The sequence below is a fragment of the Prionailurus viverrinus genome, chromosome X, assembly GCF_022837055.1.
Source record: "Prionailurus viverrinus isolate Anna chromosome X, UM_Priviv_1.0, whole genome shotgun sequence".
Taxonomy (NCBI): Eukaryota; Metazoa; Chordata; class Mammalia; order Carnivora; family Felidae; genus Prionailurus; species Prionailurus viverrinus.
In genome coordinates this window covers 58,130,220-58,150,842 of record NC_062579.1, presented here as the reverse complement: position 1 = coordinate 58,150,842, position 20,623 = coordinate 58,130,220, and the positions used below count along the sequence as shown (strand labels likewise).

At 36.9% G+C, this 20,623-nt stretch overlaps 1 non-coding gene across 1 annotated transcript; it reads right to left on the bottom strand.

The window, feature by feature from the left end:
• Nucleotides 1–18,834: 18,834 nt before the first annotated feature.
• Nucleotides 18,835–18,942, bottom strand: LOC125158006 (U6 spliceosomal RNA). The gene has a single exon (XR_007149138.1). It is a non-coding gene; the product is annotated as a U6 spliceosomal RNA (small nuclear RNA).
• Nucleotides 18,943–20,623: the final 1,681 nt, after the last annotated feature.

Genomic DNA, 20,623 nt, shown 5'->3' with positions numbered 1-20,623 from the left:
AAAATAAATAAAGAAGTTGTTTCCTCCAAATTGTTATTCTTCCTTCTCTCCCTTGATTTTGATTCCCCATGGTTAAGATATTTTGCCATAGTGCCAAGCTTGTAGAATGTGAGCCTGAAATAAGTTGCTTGTGACCATTTTTGCCATTACTTAGAAAAAGGATACCTAGAATCAACCCCCCAAAAAGCAGAGTCAAAAAATTCAGTTTCCTCACAACACTGTTTGAGTACCTGAACTTTGCCTGAATTAGCTAATTGCTTGAGCAAATAAATCATTGTTTCCTTAAGTAACATTTCAGCTAGGTTTTTATCACTTGTAAACTTCATGACTTGATATTGTGGTGTGTGAATTTTAATGCTGGGCCATTCTAACTTGGGTTTAATGCCTTATACATTTTCTTTCCTCCCTCATCCTCAATCCTTCCTTTCTTAGTCTCTTCTTTTATAGGGTGTTTTATTTTACAAGGATAAGAATCAGAATTACCTCCAAATATGCTTTATGCATCATCCCCAAAGAAACTGGCCTAGGATTTGAGAAATGGCAACAGTTGCTGGTTTGACAGTTTAAATATTTTTTAATGTTTATTTTTGAGGGAGACAGAGCACAAGCAGAGGAGGTGCAGAGAGAGAGAGAGGGAGACACAGAATTACAAGCAGGCTGCAGACTCTGAGCTGTCAGCATAGAGCCCAACACGGGGTTAGAACCCACAGACTGGGAGACCATGACCTGAGCTGAAGTTGGCCCTTTAACTGACTGAGCCACTCAGGAGTCCTGGTTTGACAGTTTTAAATAAATAATTCTGACATGTAGCAAAATATCACCAGTGCAGATCATTTGAATAGAGATATTCCAAGTTTATTCCATCAATGAATTGTTCAAAAGAATACCCTTTAGGAAAAATCATTGTATTTATCTAGAACTAGGTAAAGGCCTGTTTTCTACCCTGCCACTGACACTCTCACCAAATGACTGCATGCCATCAACATAGTCAAAAACTTGACTTCAGATCAGCAGAGCCACCTTCCTCTGGCTCTGTGTAATCTAGGAAGACATGAGCTCAATAGAAGCAGATTTTGCCACTAAGGAGGAAATCTTCCTGAGCTTCATAGACTGGGCCCACCAAATTTCATGCCCACTTAATTTCTGTTGACTTCCCCCTTGATATTTCCAGCATATTTCTCCCTCCTTACTTTGATACTCCATCCCATTATGCTCAGGGCATGTGAATAAAGTGTTAAAAGCTTTTTTACATATTTTCATAATGATCTGTTTTTGATTAGGGCTTTTTAGTACCTAACATCCACAGAAATACTGATAGTGGGAAACATTTGGGATTGGGTGGAGGGACATTCCCTAAGTCCATTAAAACACCAAATGTAGGCAAACACCTACCTTTGTTTAACATCTGCCTATGTTTAAAGGCAATTTATGCCTATTTTCACCACTATCTTCCTTACCAAGGGTTCCAATATTAACATTACTAGACAAAAAGCTGATTCTGCATGAAGTGAATGTTTCTAGCGTTAGGACAATCTGATCAATACTTCCAAGGAGCAAAAGGGCAGGACTTAATAATAAAGCAATAGAGATACATAAAGAAAGATACAAAAGAGAAACCACTGAAAACAAGGACCTCACTGTCTGAATTCATTATGTTTTAAGAGAAGCATGAAGGAAGAATGAAGTCCCTGGTTAATACATGTTGACAAATGAATGCCGGCATTTAGTATACTGGGTCCACATGATGTACACCCTGGAGGAAACTCACTCTGGTCACTGCTGAGTTAGGGGACTAAATCATCTCATTGATAGCAGTTAAATAATTGCCACTTACACTTTGGATTTTGTACCCCAGCCTAAAACTTGACTCACCCAACAGTACCTAAAAAAAAAGTTGATAAAAAGTTGAAAAACACATGTGTTTTTATATTTTATGATCGTGATGCCAGAGACATTTAATTTGTTCATATGCATATTTCTCATGGAAAGTTATTACTGATTTTTTTCAGATCAATTACGCTAGTGACTCTTTGGAAAAGAATTGGATTAGAAGGTTTAGTGTGTAGCATTTTATTAAATACAAAATCACTCAGTATCACTCTTCACAATTGATTTCAATTCTCAGATTCTTGTCCTGGTCTAATTTATTTTATTACAAGATGAATTTTGAGAACTAGTTTAAATTGAAACCTAGTCGTTATTTTCTATTTTGTCAAGCTCAAAACTTTACAGTAGTTTTTACTGACACATCTTCATTTCTTTCTCTTTGTCTAGGAACTAGCTAGAATGTCTTTTGATGTTTTAATAAGCTTTTGTGGCTGGAAGAAAAATTTTACAATAAGAATTTGTTTGTATGTATGTATGTTTGTATGTGCTGTGAAAATGACAACAAGCATATTTTTAAGTAAAAATATCTGAGGATATGCACAGAAAGGGTGATATCAAGAATTTGCCTCAAGAGTGATTTTTAAATTTTTTTTAACTTTTGTCTATTTTTGAGACACAGAGAGAGAGAGAGAGAGAGAGACAGAGTGGGAGTGGGAGTGGGGAAGGGGCAGAGAGACAGGGAGACACAGAATCTGTAGCAGGCTCCAGGCTCTGAGCTATCGGCACATAGCCTGACACGGGGCTGGAACCCACGAACCATGAAATCATGACTTGAGCCTAAGTAAGACACTTAACCGACTGAGCCACCCAGGGGAGACAAGAATGATTTTTTTTTTTTAATAGAAGTTCCATGGGGCGCCTGGGTAGCTTAGTCGGTTGAGCGTCTGACTTCAGCTGGGGTCACGATCTCATGGTCTGCGAGTTCGAGCCCCGCATCGAGCTCTGTGCTGACAGCTCGGGGCCTGGAGCCTGCTTCGGATTCTGTGTCTCCCTCTCTCTGCCCCTCCCCCACTCATGCTCTGTCTCTCTCTTTCTCTGTCAAAAATAAATAAACTTAAAAAAATAAAATAAAATAGAAGTTCCACCCTTTATTGCCCATCATTTCATTTTGGCATTGAAAAGATTTAAAAGTCAGTTTTAAATGGGTATTTAGGGAGTTTATCCAGCACTGATTCACTGTTCACTTTTCCTCTAGATGTATTGATAAACAGGAGTGATCATTGAATATCTGTGCGCTCCAGGACACCAGAGCTGGCTCAATCTGAGGGTATTGGTTTGGTAGAGATCTCAGTATATTCCTTCAAGTTCTCTAGAAACTATAAGCCAGCCTAGGTCAAGCTGTTATGGAGGGATATACTGATAGAAGACTCAGTGGGTCTCTGTTCCCATCTCCTTATCAGTTTTGGTGTCTCTTCTTTGATGTCTCTCTCTTTGTCATGCTACTTGAACTTTTCTGTGTGTGTTTCTATCTCATTCTGTGTCTCCTGATTTGTATTTATCACTTTCCTCTCATTCTTCTGTTTAGTCCTCTTTTTCCCTCTCTCTGTTGTTCTTTGTCTCTTATATTCTCCCTCCTTCTAATAGCCTCAGAAGGCCTCCGTGGGGAAGAGGAAGTTGTACAGAATCAGCCATACCACCTTACAGCAATTTCTTTGGCATTCCTTTCATTGTCAGTTGCCTTCTGTATTCTCCTTCTCTAGCTTGTAGGTAGATGGTGTGTGGGGGGGGGGGGGACGGGGGGTTATATTTTGGCTGGTCTTTCCCTCAGGCCGATCCTCTGCAGAGTTTCTCCTTGCTTTCAAGTTGGGGAGGTTTTGGACCTTGGCCAGAGTGTGGCAAGTTTTAACTTGGTGTGCTCTGTCTGGTCTGCTTGTTTAAAGAGACATGATACTATTTCCACTATAGCTAAATCTTTGCTAAACTCTATTATCACTAGACATGGTGCCTGTTGGGGGTTTGTGGTGATATTCTGGGATAGGGCCCCGCTGTTCTTGTTCTCAGGCAATCTTTCCCTAGAAAGCAACACCTGCAGAGTACAGGGGTGTGGAGCTTGGTGTAAGCCATTTAGGTCACCACTGTTGGCATTCTGCTGCTTACTGAAGTTAGTGTATTCTGTATATTCTGAAAGGTGGAGAAGAGAAATGGTGCCAGCCACCTCCCTTATCCCATAGAATGGAATTTGTGTCCATTGCTGTCCAGGATACACTCCCAGAAAGATGAACAATCTCCCTTCATGTGTCCCAAGCTTCCCTTTGATCCCTGACTTCAAACTGACAGTGTCTGGGCTGTCTGCCCACCTGGCAGTGCAGTACAACTATTTTCTATTCCAGGAATGCCAGATGAGTTTTAAAACTCCAAATTTTAGGGGCCTGGCATAGTGGGGGAGAGTAATGGCGCCTGCTGGCACTTTCGTCCCCAGAGAGTCAATGCCACCGCTCCCTGATGTGCTCCAACAAGGGGGAACTGTCTTTCCCAATGCAACTTAGGGGATCCTAAGATTGTGCCATCTGCTACCAGGGTATTTGCCCTCCTTCTCCACAGGAGTAGTGTAGCAACTTCCAGGCTCCACACCAGCCATGCCATGGACCTCTAAAACTCCAGTCTTTGAGCTCTGCTGGTTGTAAAAATTTCTAAAAATCTGCTCCTCTCATTTTCCCAGTCGATGTCTTTGGGGAAATGTTTTCTTTATGTAATACCCTGTGCATTCCTCTCTCTCTCTCTCTCTCTCTCTCTCTCTCTCTCTTTCATTCTCTCTCTTCTCTCTTTCCATAACCAGAGCTCCCTCCCCTCCACAGCACCCATAATCCTTTTCTCCCCCAAATCACATCTCCACCTCCTACCTTCCATGATGTGGCCTCTTCTCTCCCTTTAGTTGTTCATTTTGTTCTTTTAGTCCTCAGATTGAATTCTTAGGTATTAAGAATGACTTTATATTCATCTAGCTGCTTTTGAGGGACCAGGCAACCCTAAGGTCCTCCTCCTACTCCACCCTTAGTTTTCTTCACAGTTTGTGATTTAGACCACTGCTTAGAAAAAAGAAAGTAAGGAATTTCTAAATATAGTACCATTACATAGCCCTCTCTATCCCCAGTTCTCTTCAGTGATTCAAGGTAAGAGAAGCAGTATAGAGCTGGGCCCAAAACTCAGCTGCTGCCTTTCAAGGAGGGCAAGCCATTCTCTTTGGTTTGATCTTCTTGTCTCCCCTCCATGGTGTTCTCCCCCACCCCCATTATGTTCTGGAAATTTGGAGAGTCTGGCATTCTGAGCTCATCAGGAAACCTCACCTTCTCGTAGCCAAATTTATAGCTGCCCTGGTGCCAAAATGCACTCAGAATTTTGGGCAAAGGCTGATGCCACTCACCAGGACATCAAAAAGCTCCTTCTTATGATAACAAAGCTCCATCTGGTGCTAAACAGGCTTCCTGACAAACAATACTTTTGGAAGTCAAAGCATAAAAGTCACCATGTAGTGTGCTTCTCTGAGTTTGTATTACCCAGTGGTATTACCTCATATGTGGTTCATTTTCCCACCATTTTCCTGGACCATAATGATCTTTGAAGTATCACAATCCATGGGGTCATTCATTTATTAAGAATTTGACTTTGTTAGAAGACAAGAACCTTTCAGACACAATTCCTCTTTCTAGAATGTATCAAAATGTCACTTGTGTTTTTAATATTTTTAAAGTTTTTATTTATTTATTTTGAGAGAGAGAGCAAGAGTGAAAGTGGGAGTGGGGAGAGAGAGAGGGAGAGACAGCGTCCCAAGCAGGCTTTGCACTGTCAGCCCAGAGCCTGATGTAGGGCTTGATCCCACAAACTGTGAGATCATGACCTGAGCTGAAATCAAGAGTCAAATGATCAACTGACTGAGCCAGCCAGGCACCCCACCACTTGTGTTGTTATTTTTATTTATTTTGTTTTTTTTTAACATTTATTTATTATTGAGAGACAGAGAGACACAGAGCGTGAGCAGGGGAGGGGTAGAGAGAGGGGGAGACACAGAATCTAAAGCAGGCTCCAGGCTCTGAGCTGTCAGCACAGAGCCCGATGCAGGGCTCGAACTCACAAACTGCAAGATCATTACCTGAGCCGAAGTCGGTCACCCAACCAATTGAGTTACCCAGGCGCCCCCCACTTGTGTTTTTAAATTAGAAACCTTAGACAGTTTATTTTGATCATTCTTAGAAAAGGATGACATTGGACATGATTAATAGAAAATTATGGGCTAGGCTTTCAGACAACATTCTTTCTTATTATCATTACTTAACTGTGTTCAGATTAGCCACTACTTCTATTTTCAAAAATAGAAGTGGCCCATTCCAGGTGCAATTAGCACATCAGCACCTAGGAAGCCCACTGAAATGACTTTGAAAATTAGGTTGCCAACAATTTTTGTTTTATTGTATTTGCATACACCTGTTAGCTTTTTAATTGTCATTATTTTATTTTATTTTTTTTTCAACGTTTATTTATTTTTGGGACAGAGAGAGACAGAGCATGAAAAGGGGAGGGGCAGAGAGAGAGGGAGACACAGAATCGGAAACAGGCTCCAGGCTCTGAGCCATCAGCCCAGAGCCCGACGTGGGGCTCGAACTCACGGACCGCGAGATCGTGACCTGGCTGAAGTCGGACGCTTAACCGACTGCGCCACCCAGGCGCCCCTAATTGTCATTATTTTAAATGGATTTTTGGGTATTTGCTAAAACTTCTTTAAACTTGGAAGCAATTTTAAAACTTTTTTCTTTCAGTGTAGTAAATCGTAAACAACTACCATTTGGAGAAAATAGAAGATATTTTCCCATTCAGCACTTTGAATGACACCAGCTATTGAGATGATGTGACTGATGTTGAAAAGATGACATTATAATATATAATATTTTATGGTGCATGAGGTACATGATACTTTTGAAATGAAGTTTTAAAAAATTTAAATATTTCAATTTGCTTTTAGCACTTTTATTTTTCAATACCTAATGAGGATGTATTGTGTCAGTTATTTATGCTTTAATAAAATTTAGATTTTATCCTTTGTCTGATCTTAATACACATACCTTGGATTCCAATTTTCATTCAAAATTGTTAACAAAATGATGTAAGTGTATGTTTAACACTTGTTGACTTATATTTAATATTTAAAGTCATGTTTATTTGATGAAAACCATGGATTGAAAAATGACTGATCACTTGCATAGGGTCATCCAAACAACTGAAAAAGATTGGACAGCATATCTAATTGATTGAAGAGAGTTTGGTCACAGGACAGCTGCCACAAAATGACCATACCCCCCCACCAAAAAAAAAAAAAATAAAGTATAACTTTGTTACTTGAGTGAAGACATTTTTATTGCAACCAATGTAGGGATTGTAGGAATTCCAAAATTCAGAAAGCTTGAAAATGGAAAATAGACTTAAGTTTACAAAAGCTAGTCATACTTCATAGGTTTTATTATAGTTCATTAGGTGATCTCTGATTAAAGTATAAAGGACTTTCTTAGTAGAAGGTATTTGATAGTGTCAAGTGTATGTTACTAATTAATATTTCTAATTTACTTTCTTGATTTTTGATCTTTACCTAATTCTTAGTTCACTGTTAGTTGCTGAATTTTTCTTTGGTTTCATTGTTATCACTTACTTGGTTTTACTTTTATAATTGTGTTAAGCATGAAAATAAAACAAGTGAAGAACTTTTTCATTATATTATTTGAATATCATTGTTTAGTTACACTTCCTAAATTAATGAGGTTCTCTCCTCAACAAATACATAATTACAACATACATAGCAAATGTACCTGTCATTACGTGACATGTAATTACAAATTTAATATTAGGAAGAATTATGTGGTAGTCTATATTTTACTTATTAACTTATTTTCTCTTTTAATTGATACTGAAAGAACACAGCTGAGACACTTTTATCTCCAATCAGATATTATTTTAAAGCATGTCAAATATGTTTTCTTTTTTATTTTTTTTAAATTACATTTATTTATTTTTGAGAGACAGAGTGAGACAGAGCATGAGTGGGGGAGGGGTAGAGAGAGGGAGACACAGAATCGAAAGCAGGCTCCAGGCTCTGAGCTGTCAGCACACAGCCCGACATGGGGCTCAAACCCACGAACTGTGAGATCATGACCTGAACAGAAGTTGGACACTTAACCGACTGAGCCACCCAGGTGCCCCTGTTTTATTTCTTTATTACAGCACGTTTCAGAAACTTGAACAAAGATCAACCTAATCAATTTAATTTTCCATGGTGAAAAATGTAAAAAACAAAAATAGACAATTGAGATAATATAATCAAGGACACTTTTGAAGGGAATGTAGCTTTATATGTTATGTTGAACAACATTTTCTGTTGAATTTGGGAAACTTTATCTATTATAGATTGGCCCAGATCATGTTGGCATTTTCTAATCTTACTGAGTCCTAAGAAATTATTTTTATGCTATGTAGTACACTCTGGTTTGTAAGCATAATTAAAAAAAATATTTGAAACTGATCTATATGCTTTTTTAAAAATATCTCACTTTCATACTTGCAAATATAAACAATATTTTAATTATGTATTAATTTTTCCAAAGCTCAAAGATTAATGCTGCAGTAAAATAAAACTCAGCAGGCAGGAGATTGAGATTTTCTATGGTTGTACTATTTCATTCTTACAATAACATAAAACTGGTGTTTAGCATTCAGGTATAGTTCAGCTTGACAAATTAGCTGTATTTAATTTAGTAACTGATATTGTTATTTATTGTGTCTTCATCTATCTAAAAATCTATGGCTTTATGTAGTGTTATAGTTATGAATTTGATACTAACCGATTTCCATTATAACATTTACTTTCATTAACCCAATCCATATCTGAATAATTACTTACAACATAGATCACAAAACTTGTGAGCATATAACAACTGCATCACTATAGTTTTATACTTCATTATAGAAAAGAACAATGGCTTTCTTTAGAAAGTACTGTAATGTGTAGAGTACAGATTTGGCATTAAATCATTAGTAGTTAAGAGATTTGAATTCAATCACACAGACCTAGGTTAGCATTTTAAATCTACCACTTAATTACCTGATAACTTGGGTTTTTGTTTGTTTCTTTTATGGAAAAAGTTTCTTTGGACACCTTTATGTTATTATTTTATTTTAGTTTAGTTTAGTTTAATTTATTTAGATGAATTTGGTTTAGTTTGTACTTAAATTCTAGTTTATTAACATACAGTGTAATATTAGTTTTGGGTGTAGAGCTTAGTGATTCATCACTTACATATAACACCCAGTGCTCACCACAAGTGCCATCGTTTTTTTAAATTTTTTTCTTTTAAGTTTATTTATTTTTGACAGAGACAGAGTGCAAGCATGAGCTGGGGAGGGGTAGAGAGAGCAGGAGACACAGAATCAGAAACAGGCTTCAGGCTCCAAGCTGTCAGCACAGAGCCCGACGCGGGGCTCGAACTCACAAACTGAGAGATGATGACCTGGGCCGATGTCAGTTGCATAACCGACTGAGCCACCCAGGCGCCCCACAGTTGCCATTAATACCTATCACCTATTTAACCCATCCCCCACTGACCTCCCCTACAGTAACCCTCAGTTTGTTCTCTATAGTTAGAAGTTTCTTATGCTTTCCCTTTCTTTTTCTTTACCCTATGTTCATCTGTTTTCTTTCTCAAATTCCACATATTAATTACATCATATGGTATTTGTCTTTCTCTGATTGACTTAATTCACTTACCACAATACTGTCTAGCTCCATCCAAGAACTTAAGTGTCAAGATTTAATTCTTTTTTATGACTTATTAATATTCCATTGTGTATATATACCACATCATTTTTTTAAATCCATTCATCAGCCCATGGACATTTGGGGCCTTTCCATAATTTGGCTATTGGTGATAATGCTGCTATAAACATCTTGGTGCATGTGTCCCTTCAAATCAGTATTTTTGTATCCTTTGGGTAAATTCCTAGTAGTGCAATTGCTGGATTATGGGGTAGTTCTAGTTTTAACTTTTTGAGGAAACTCCATACTGTTTCACAGAGTGGTTGCACCAGTTTGCATTACCACAGTGTACAAGTAACACTTGCTCCACATTCTTGTGAACACCTATTCTTTCTTGTGTTGTTAATGTTAGCCATTCTGTCTGGTGTGAGGTGATACATCATTGTTGTCTTGACTTGTATGTTCTTAATGATGAGTGATGTGCTCTTTTCATGTGTAGGTTAGCCATCTGTATGTCTTTGGAAAATGTTTATTCGTGTCTTCTGCCCATTTCTTAACAGGATTATTTGTTTTTTGCGTGTTGAGATTTATAAGTTCTTTATATATTGTGGATACTGCTTTATCAGGAATGGAATTTGCAAATGTCTTCTACCATTCTGAAGGTTGATGTTTAGTTTTATCGATTGTTTCCATTGCTGTGCAGAAGGTTTTCATCTTGATGAAGTCCTAGTGTTCATTTTTGCTTTCGTTTCCCTTGCTTCCTGAGGTATATCTAGTAAGAAGTTGCTACAGCAAATGTCAAAGAGGTTACTACTTACGTTCTTCTCTAGGATTTTGATGGTTTCCTTTCTCACATTTAGGTCTTTCATCTGTTTTGAACTTATTTTTGTGTATGGTGTAGTAAAGTGGTCCAGTTTCATTCTTCTGCATGTTGCTGTCCTGTTGTCCCAACACCATTTGTTGAAAAGACTGTCTTTTTTCCATTGGATATTCTTTCTGCTTTGTCAAAAATTAGTTGACCTTATCTTTTTAGGTTCATTTCTGGGTTTCCATTCTGTTCCATTGATCTATGTGTCTGTTTTTGTGCCAGGACCATACTCTCTTGACTACAGCTTTGTAATACAACTTGAAGTCTGGAAATGTGATGCCTCCAGATTTACTTTTATTTTGAAGATTGCTTCATCTATTTGGGATCTTTTGTGGTTCCATACAAACTTTAAGATTGTTTTTTCTAATTCTGTGGGAAATTCTGTTTGCATATTGATAGGGATTGTATTAAATGTGTCGACAGCATAAGGTAGTATAGACATTATAACAATATTTGTTCTTCCATCCATGAGCAAGGGATGTTTTCCCATGTCTTTATGTCACCTTTAATTCCTTTATGTGTGTTTGGAGTATAGATATTTTACTTCTTTGGTTAGGTTTATTCTTAGGATATCTTATGGTTTTTGGTGCAATTATAAATGGGATTGATTCTTTGATTTACTTTCCTGCTGCTTCATTATTGGTGTATAGAAATGCAACAGATTTCCATACATTGATTTTGTATCCTGTGACTGTATGGAATTCATGTATCAGTTCTAGCAAATTTTGGTGGAGTCTTTTGGGTTTTTTATATAGAGAAATATATTATCTGCAAATAGTGAAAGTTTGACTTCTTCCTTGCCAGTTTGGATGTCTTTTATTTCTTTGTGTTGTCTGATTTCCGAGGCCAGGACTTCCAGTACTATGTTAAATAACAGTGGTGAGAGAGGGCATCCCTGTCTTGTTCCTGACCACAATATAAAAGCTTTCAGTTTTTTCCCTTTTGGGATTATAATAACTGTGTGTTTATTGGTATATGGCCTTCATTGTGTTGAGGTAGGCTCCCTCTTTCCTTTGCTGATGGTTTTTATTCTGAATGGATGTTGTATTTTCTCAAATGCTTTTTCTGCATCTATTGAGAGGATCATATGTTTCTTATCCTTTCTTTTATTAATGTGGTGTATCATGATGATTCATTTGTGAATATTGAACCACACTTGAAGCCTATGAATCAATTTCATTTGATTTTGGTGAATGATTCTTTTAATGTAGTGTGGGATTTCCTTTCCTAATATTTTGCTGAGAATTTTTGCATCCATGTTCATCAGAGATATTGGTCTGTATTTTGGTTTTAGTGGAGTCTTTGGTTTTGGAACAGGGAAAAGCTGGCTTCTTAGAATGAGTTTGGAAGTTTTCCTTCTGTTTCTATTTTTTTGGAGTAGTTTGAGAAGAATAGGTATTAACTCTTCTTCAAGTGCTTGGTATAATTCCCTTGGGGAGCCATCTGGCCCTGGGCTTTTGTTTGTTGGGAGATTTTTGATTACCAATTCATTTTCTGGCTATCATTGTGTTCCAATTTTCTATTTCCTCCTGTTTTGCTTTTGACAGTTGATATGTTTCTAAGAATTTATCCATTGCTTCCAGATTGTCTTACTTGGTGGCATATCATTTTTCATAATATTCTGTGAAAACTGTATTTCTGTGGTGTTGTTTGTTATTTATCTTCTTTTATTGGTGATTTTCTTTATTTGGGTCCTTTTTAAAATAAGTCTGGCTAGGGTTTATCAATTTTAACTTTTCAAAGAAGCAGCTCCTAGTTTCATTGATTTTTTTCTATTTTTTTGTTTCTATATCATTTATTTCTGCTTTAATCTTTATTATTTCCCTTCTTCTGATGACTTTTTGCTTTATTTATTGTTCTTTTTCTAGTTCCTTTAAGTGTAAGATTAGGTTGTTCATTTGGGATTTTTCTTACCTCTTGAGGTAGACCTGTATTGCTATATAATTCTCTCTTTATTTTTTTTTAATTTTTTTGACATTTATTATTATTAAGAGACAGAGAGACAGAGCATGAGCAGGGGAGGGGCCGAGAGATGGGGACACACAGAATCCGAAGCAGGCTCCAGGCTCTGAGATGTCAGCACAGAGCCCGATGCGGGGCTCCATCTCACAAACCGTGAGATCATGATCTGAGCCGAAGTCGGACGCTTAACCGACGGAGCTGCCCAGGTGTCCCTATAATTCTGTCTTTATGGCTGCCTTTGCTGCATCCCAAAGGTTCTGGACTTTCATATTTTTATTTTCATTTGTTTTCATTTACTTTTTATTTCTTCTTGAATTTCCTCGTTGACCTATTCATTCCTTAGTAGCATATTCTTTAATTTCCATATATTTGTGGTCTTTTCAATTTTTTTTCTTGTGGTTGACTTCAAATTTCATAGTGTTGTGTCTGGAAATAAGCCTGGTATGATCACAATCATCTTGTACTTGTTAAGGCCTGATTTGTGACACTATGTAATATCTTCTGGAGAATGTCCCATGTGCCCTTGGAAAGAATGTCTATTCTGCTGCTTTAGGATGAAATATTTTGAATACTTCTGTTAAGTCCATCAGGACTAGTGTGTCATTCAAAGCCATTGTTTCCTTGCTAATTTTCTGTTTAGATAATCTGCCCATTGTTGTAGGTGGGGTGTTAAAGCCCTCTACTAGTATTGTATTATTATCAATAAGTTCCTTCACATTTGTTTTTAATTGTTTTATAAACTTGGGTGCTTCCACTTTGAGGGCATATGTATTTACAATTGTTAGATATTATTGGATTGACTTCCATTATGATATATTTCCCTTCTTCATCTCTTGTTACAGTCTTTGGTTTAAAATCTTATTTGCCTGATATAAGTATTGCTACTCTGGCTTTCTTTTGACATGCCTTAGCATGATAAATATGTCTCTATCCTCTCACTTTCACACTACAGGTGTCTTTAGGTACAAAATGAGTCTCTTGCATCCAGAATATTGATTGGTCTTGTTTTTTTAAATACATTCTGACACCTTATGTGTTTTAATTAGAGTGTTTAATCTATTTACATTCAGAGTAATTATTGATATGCATTTTGTTCCATATTTATTACTTTTTTTGTCTTTGTTTCTAGAGATTTTCTTTGTTCCTCTCTAGTGTTTGTTGCTTTTAGTTTTTCCTTCCCACCCAAAGTGTCCCTTTTAATATTTCTTCCAGGGCTGATTTAGTGGTCACTGACCCCTTTAGTTTTTGTTTCTCTTGGAAACTCTCTCTTTCTATTCTGAATGATAGCCTTGCTAGACAGAGTATTCTTGTCTGCAAATTGTTCCCTTTCAGCACTTTGAATGTATCATGCCACTCCCTTTTTTTCTTGCCGAGTTTCTTTTGAAAGATCTGCTGCTAGCCTTATGGGTCTTCCTTTGTAAGTTAAGGACATTTTTTTGTCTTGCTGCTTTAGTATTTGTTCTTTATCTCTATTTTTTGCAAATTTGTTTACAATAGTCTTGATGTTGGCCTGCTTTTGTTGATTTTGATGGTAGTTGTCTATGCCTCTTGGACTTGAATGTCTGTTTCTTTCCCTATATTAGAGAAGTTTTCAGCTATTATTTCCTCAAATATACGTTCTGCCCCCTTTTCTCTGTTCTCTTCTGAAACTTCTAGGATATGAATGTTATTACATTGAATGGAGTCACTGAATTCCCTGTCTATTCTTGTGATCCTAAATTTTTCTTTTTCTCTTTTGTTCAGCTTCATTATTTTCATTAATTCTATCTTCTATATAACTTATTTGTTCCTCTGCTTCTTCAATCTTTATGGTCATTACATCCAGACAGTTTCACATCTCAGTTATAGCATTTTTTTTTGGCCTGACTAGTTTTTAGGTCTTTTCTTTTTGCAGTAAGGGACTCTCTGATGTCTTCTATGCTTTTCTCACACCCAGCTAGTATCCTTATGGTTGTTGCTTTAAATTCTGGACCAATCATAGTTATATCTGTTACAATTAGATCCCTGACTGTGACCATTTCTTATTCTTTCTCTTGGGATGAATTCCTCTACCTTGGCATTTTGTCTAGGTCTTTTTGCCTTCTTCTCTGTGTCAGAAAATCCTGTTCTATTTCCTGCTCATGAGAGTAATGGTTTTATAAAGAACAAGTCATATACTGTCCAGGCCCTAGTGCTTTAGAAAGTGTCTCTGGTGTGTGCTGCATGCACTCTGTTGCTGTGTTTTGGCTGCTGTATCCCTCAGCTCAGTCTTATGCACATGTTCACCTTGCCTGCAATGGGCGGTGTTTGGACCTTGGCCAGAGCATGGCAAGTTTTAACTAGGTGTGTTCTGCTCTGCTCATTAAAAGAGATCTGATGCTATTTCTACTAAGACTGAAGGTTTATAGAGCTCTATGGTCAGTAGAGCTGTTGTGTGTGTAGTTTTGTGCTGGTCTTACGGGGAAGGGGCCCATGCTAGTCCTTAAGCACACTTGCCCAAAAAAAGCGCAACAAAGTGCAGAGGGGCAGGACCTGGTGTAAGCAGGTAAGGCAACTAGTGTTGGCCCTGTGCTCTTTACTGAAGCTAGTTTATGCTGAAGGGTAGGGGAGGAAAATTGTTCCAATTCACCTCTGTCTCTGGAGACGGGAGTCCATGCTTGCTGCTGTTAGGGAAACACTTCCAGGGGAATGAATAATTTCCACTTGTGCATCCTATGTGTTTTTCAGATTGCTGTTTCCAGACTGTCTGCCTCTGGGTTGGTTGCCCATTTGAAGCATCACAGTGCACCTTGGGGTCTGTCCCAGCCAGGGATGCTGACTTTAAAAACTACAAATTTCAGGGACCTGGTGTTGCAGGAACCTTCACTGGTTCTCTGGGAAAGAGTCTTGCCATACTGGGACTGTTACAGGATTGACCCAGATGGAAAGTCATGCCAGAGTGCAGAGGTGTGGGATTTGGAGCAAAGCAGGCTAAATAGCCAGTGTCTGGATTAGCTACCATCAGCAGGTGTCTCTACACCTATGCTGAAGGGTGAAGGAGGGAAATGGCACCTGCTGGCTCTTTTGTCCCCGGGAGACAATGATAGGTGTGCTCTAAGGAGAGGGATAAGTCTATCTGATAACTTTGAATAAATTATTTAGATTTTCAGAGCCTTAGTTTCTTTAATTATGTAATGTGGAGAAGAGGAGGAAACCATTTCATAGGGTTCGTATATGAATGAAATAATGATAATGCTTGCCTGGCATTTAGTTAACTTTGTTGAACACTCATTAACAACAACAACAAAAAAACAAAATCAGTGCTCATTGATTTAGATCCAATAGTTTGAAGAAAATTCCTGAAATCAAGCCCTTTCAAAAGATTATTTTTCCAAATTCTAGTTTGAATTGTTTTATAACTATTATCTATAGTTCAATCTACCCTGGTTTAAAATAAAAGTGAAAAACTTTAATTTCTGATGAGTCCACGTTTTGATTAGGAATGAAAGCTAACATAGAACAGTATAATTAAAAAAAACTTGAATCATGAACTCTGCTTTTATTTTTCACAGATTTTTAAAAACTTTTTATTTTGAAGTAATTGTAGGTTTACATACAATTGGAAGCATAAATACAGAGAGATCCTACATACTATTCACCAAGTTTCCCCCAGTGGTAACATCTTGCAGATCTATAGTACAATACCAAAACCAGGATTTTGACTTTAATACAATCCACTGATTTTGTCCAGCTTTCACCAGTTTTACACATATTCAGCTGTGTGTATGTGTGTGTGTGCACGCGCATGCCCAAAAAATATTTAGTTCTATGTAATTTTGTGATAGGTGTAGGTTTGTGTGATCACCACCACAGTCAAGATATAAAATGCCGCAAAGATTCCTCATGCTTTCTTTTTATAACTCTACCCAACTACCTACAGCCCTCATACCCGTAAATGGCAAATACATGTAACCTTTTGGTATTAACTTTTTTGGGGGAATAATTGGCATAATTCTTTAGAGATTTATCCAAATTGTGTATAGCCATAGTTTATTCCTTTTTATTATGGTAACACCCATGGTATGAATGTACACAATTTATTTAAGCATTTATCCATTGAAAGACATTCAATTGTTTCCAGCTTTTGGTGATTAAAAGTAAATCTGCTATGAACATTTGAGTACAGGTTTTTAAAACTGCTTCTTCTATCACCATCATAAACACTGGGGTCTGGCATTTTGTCAGTATTATATAAGCAGTTTCAATAGTAAAAATTCTTCTCCCATACTAATGTACCTACTATGTTTCAGCTGCCTACCCAGACACTTAATTCTACCTTGATAAAGATGCTTTTCATTTTGGTACAATGTATCCAATGAACCTTGGACAAAGATATTATTGATAAAAGGTTAATTGTCCTTAGAAAATAAAACAGTTTTGGAATTCAGCTAAAGTCACTATAATAAGTAGAGCTAAAGTTTTCATCACCACACCTACTATATTTATTTCATCCACTTCCGCACAATCTTGGATTGTTAAAGATTTAACTGTACTTGAGTACAAAAAACAAACAAAACTGTAAATAAACTTCTATAATATTGTAATTGGAGAGTAGAATATTTAAAACCTGTCTTGATTGGTTTGCACTAAATTGGTAAAGCATCTAAATATCTGTGACAAAGCTTCGTTTAACTAACTAGCTAGATAACTAACAAACTAAACATATACATTAAAAAGTAAAGGCTTTGGAAAGTTAAATGCAAAATTACTTGCACAGAAAATTCTATGGGAAGGCAATATCGGTAGACACTATTCTTTTTTCTTCAATTCACAGAAAAATAAATAGCACTGCTATGTCAGAAATCGATTGCTCAGTCAGAAATAACCTGGACATCAAGGCCTAAGACCTTTTAGAGGGTCATACCACTTCAGAAAGGGATAGAATATTCAATATTAAATAGAATATACACAAGAATGGGACCTGAGTCAGCTGACCACAAAATGAATGTTACTCATCAAGCTATCCTTGGCATAGAGTAATCCCTTAGGTGTGGTTTGAGTTTCACTGGAGGACAACTCATTCTTGAAGGACCCTAAATGGTGCTTTAGAGAGTACTATAGCAATGACTACTATCCAGTAATTAAGACTAAACTTACTTCTCCACCCTAAAAGAAGTTTGAGTTGAGAAAAAAGAGAAGATAAAATAGAGAAATACCTCTACAATAGTGTTTGTAAAAGTGAGTTCCATAGATTAGCTACATCTGAATTCTCTGTAGGTTTTGTTAAAAATCCAGAAGCTCTATCTTAGATCTAGACCCAGTCTTTGAGTGTGACTTAGGTCTATACGCTTAGGCATTTGGCATGTTATTAGAGAATTCTTGACCTGTATAATGAGGACCTCAAGAGAACCAGGGAGAATATGGAGATATGAGGTTTTCTAAAATACAAATTTTCTCAAATTAACCCTGAGAAATTCTTTCTGGGAACCATCAGCAATGACTAGTAAATACAAACACCATGATGCTGCCAGTAGCTGACAAATATTTAGTAGAAAGATGAGAATTGTACTATTTCTATTAGTATTATACCCCTGCTTGGCAAATGCTGTCCAGAAGACTCATATTGTGTGAAAGAATGGTCATTATTACATTTTATCTTATTTCTTACAATCGCTAAGCAATGTAATTTGTGATTAGTTACTTCTCTGGGTTGTAGGCCTGAAAGACCTATCTGTGAACAGTTCTTTTGATGCTTCATAAGGTCCATATATTTATGTGTGTTGTTTCACATACACATATGCAGATTTGTGTGTGTACATCTGTGTGTATAAAATTATTTTCAATTAAACCATAGAGGGTGCTGGCTTTTAAGCCCAGAGACTCCATTTCCTGTAGCCCTCCAGTTCTCCTGGAGTTGTCCTCCCTGATTTTTAAAGCTTTTAGAGTTAATCTCCACTTATTTTCAAAGCCCAGTATTATGAGGCATCAGTTTCCCAGTGATGGTCCCCATGGCCAGAATGTGCCAGGTATGGGGTCTGATCCTCCCAGTCCTCCATGTTCATGATGTCCCTCCCACTTGTGTTTAGTCACGCTGGAGGTTTGGTTTTCAATCGCATCTCTACCTCTCCTACCTTTTTTGATGTGACCTCTCTAAGAGTAGTCATGAAAGACCTGTTCTGCCAGTCTTCAGGTTGTTTACATAGTGAGTTGTAATACATGTAGTTGTTGCCTCAGTGTGTTTGTGGGAGGTGAGCTCAAGATTCTCCTACTCTTCTTCCTTTGAGATCGATTTTCTCTTGCCATTTTCAAAATTCTCTCTTTGTCCTTGACTTGGGACAATTTAATTATAATATGTCTAGTGTAATACTTTGGTTGATACTTTTTTAGGACATTTTACCTTCATGAATGTGGATGTCCATTTCTTTTCCTCAAATTGGGAGACTTCATGAATTTGTGTAACATCCCTGTGCAGGCACCATGCTAATCTTCTTGATTTATTTCCAATTTTTAGTATATGTGCTGCTGAAGTGAGAACATACTATTTTTAGTAGGTTTATTTATATGTATTTTTATTTCTTAATGCAAATACAAGCAAACTTGAATACTCATACTTTATTCCCATTTTACACAAAAGATAGCATGCTTTAAACATTGCTTTGTAGTTTCCTTTTTTTCACTTGATATATCCTGGAGTCTTTGCAGTACATAGGGATATTCCTTATCATTTATTAATAGCTGTATTATATTCCATTCTGTGGATAAAACATGGCTAATTTTACAAGTGTACCATAGTTGTCCACTGAGTCATTTTCAATCTTGGATTATTACAAATAATCTTGTAATGAATAACCTTGCACATATTCTGTATGATATGTGTTTTTGTGTTTGCGTTCTGTAGGATTGTTTCCAGAAGCGGAAATGCTGAGCCAAAAGATATATACCTTTAAATTGTTCACAGATAGAACCAAATTCTACCCCATAGGTGTATTATTTTGCTTTTTCCACCAGTTACATGTGAGAATAACTGTCTTCTCACTATATTATTGAGTGTGCTATAATAAAAAAAGAAGTGGCATTTCACTGTAGTTTCATTTTAAAATTCTGTTATTATGAGTGAGGTTGTGCATCTTCAATATTTTCAGGAACATTGCTATTTCTTATACTGTGAATCGTCTGTTAATGTTTTCCCCACATTTCATATTGAATTGTTAGTCTTTTTTATGAATTTTATGAGAATTATTTATGTTGGAAATATTAGATCTCTTTTTGTGACACAAATTGTATTCCTTCAGTTTGCCATTTGTCTTTTGACCTCGCATAGGGTATTTTTTAATAAAAGTTTTAAATGCTTCATGTAGTCAATTCTATCAATCTTTGCACTGCTTTGTGGTATGGTTTGAGCTATGGCTTTTGCTTTCTTTTCCAAATTATAACCCAGTTGTCCCAAAACCATGTATTACAAAGTTTAAGTACACTATTACCACATGTTCTTAAATTTATGTCTGGAATTTGTAGTTTTTTCAAATGGTTAATCTATCTGTTAATATCATGCTGATTTAATTACTTAGCATTTATACTATGTTTACATATCTGGATAGCCTGTGTTTTGTATTCTTATATAAAATGGTTATTCATATAAGGCCACATAAGAAGACAGAGGAGAGGCTCAGAAGAAAGAAAATTCACTATACTCACAGATTCTAGAGACAGAAGCCATGCCATGCCATGATGTGCTACATGGAAATACACCTGGGTGTTCAGGAAGTAGAAGACAAGAGCAAAGGGAAGGTTTGGGCCACTGTATTTATTGGGATTTCTGCAGGAAAAACAAACTTGGGAAAGGTGAGCAGCTTGGGGCTGTCTAGTTTGAATGATTTCAGTGGACTCTCAGGGTTTGTCCCTAGTTGCCTGGCACCTGGCCATGGGATGATTAAAGCAGAGGAATATTGCCTCCTGGGATGAGTGGGCCAAATAGAGGAGGTGTGGCTTTGAACTGGTTATTTTGTATATCAAAACACCATCCCTGATGAGCTCTTTGCTATCACTAAATATTGGCTAGTTTCAGGAGGGGTAGTTTCTCCCCATCCAGAGGTCAAAACATCATAGTATCAGAATTATTTTAGTTATAATACAGATGGTACGCCTCATATTTTTTCATTTTCATTATTCTTCTGGCCCTTTTCTTTAAAAAATGTAATTTACATGAAGTAAAATAT